This window comes from Cajanus cajan, chromosome 5, assembly GCF_000230855.2.
Source record: "Cajanus cajan strain Asha chromosome 5, NIPB_CcT2T_4, whole genome shotgun sequence".
Taxonomy (NCBI): Eukaryota; Viridiplantae; Streptophyta; class Magnoliopsida; order Fabales; family Fabaceae; genus Cajanus; species Cajanus cajan.
Window position 1 is genome coordinate 49738027 of NC_138521.1, and position 1746 is coordinate 49739772.

Here is a 1746-nt window from a genome sequence, read left to right on the forward strand (position 1 = left end):
TATGAATTTAAAAAATTAAAAAAGAAAATGTTATCAAATCAAACATCTTAAGATGTCGTCCTTAAATGTATCACCAGATTTAAAAACTAAATAATTCAATCAAATATATCCCGTATAACTTGAACTAAAAATATAAAACATAAAGTCATTTATTAACTCAATTTTTTTATTAAAAAAAATAACTATTATGACATCTTGAAATTTAGTAGAAAATTTAAAACTGAATGATACATTCAAATATATTTAATATGAATCCTAAATTAAAATATTGAAAGGAAAAGTCAACAAACTTCTTAATATAATTACCAATATAATTGCAATTAATGTTATAAAATTTAAAGCAAAATTTTATATCAATTAATGCAATATACTCAATTATGAATTATGAATAAAAAATTTAAAAAGAAAAAGTCATCGAAACAAATTTCTTAAAATATCATCCTTAAATCTATCACAAAATTTAAAAATAAATAATGCAATCAAATATAAAGTATAACTTGAATATTTTATATATATATATATATATATATATATATATATATATATATATATATCTTAATTATTAAATCAATTTTTTAAAGTCTTACAAGGGTGGTTCAACTGTCAAGTTTCTTCGGTCTAACTAATTAAAATTTGAGATCAAATATTTGATTTTCTTTGTGTCTTATTACCTTGGGTCCTTTATATTAAAAAAAAAAAAACAAGTTATAGTATAAAAATACAATATAACTTGTTCCTTATATAAAGTATCAGAGATAGTGTTTCCTTTCATGTGGAGTTGCAGTAGGATGGAGTAGACGATCACTAACCCTACTAAAAATCCTATTAAAAAAAAAACAGTTAGTAATTGACTTTCATTTTGCATGAAATAGTACTTTGTCATAATTTAATTTTTTATTTTATTTTTTTAAAAATAACTATTATGACATCCTTAAATTTAATAGAAATTTTTTCATTCAAATGTATTTAATATGAATCCTGAATAAAAAAACTTAAAAAGAAAAGACAACAGATTTCTTAAAATACTTGCCATCGGATTTCATAGAAAAATTAATATCAATCAATGCATTTTAAAATTTTCAGTCATCAAAAAAAAATTTAAAAAAAATAATAGCTATTATGACATATTTAAATTTAGTTAAAAAATTAAAATCAGTTAATGCATTCAAATATATTTAATATGAGACCTGAATAAAAAACTTAAAAGAAAAAAGTCAACTGATTTTTTAAGATACTTACTATTGCAACGTTCTAAAATTTAGCGAATGCAGTCAAATATACGTTTTTCGTGTTTCATTTTGTAAACAATTTTGACACAAGATTTAAAAAATATAATTAATATATTTAATTTTATAACATAAATTATGTAATTTCTCAGTATGTCTTCAAAAATTTTTGAATTTTCCCTAATAAATAAATAATATATTAGTAATAATAAAATGTGTAATAAAAAAATAATATTACATTGATAATTTGATATTATAAAACAATAATAAAAAAGAAAAGGACACAAATTACTATTACATCAAACAAAATGGAATAGATACTACTAAATATGAATTTTGAATTAAAAAATTAAAAGGAAAAATTCATCAAATCAAACTTCTTAAAATGTTGTCTTTAAATTTATCCCATGATTTAAAACCTAAATAGTGAAATCAAATTTATGAAGTATAACCTGAATAAAAAAAATCATCAAATCATTTTTTAAAAAATATTAATTATTATTTATCCTTATATATTCAA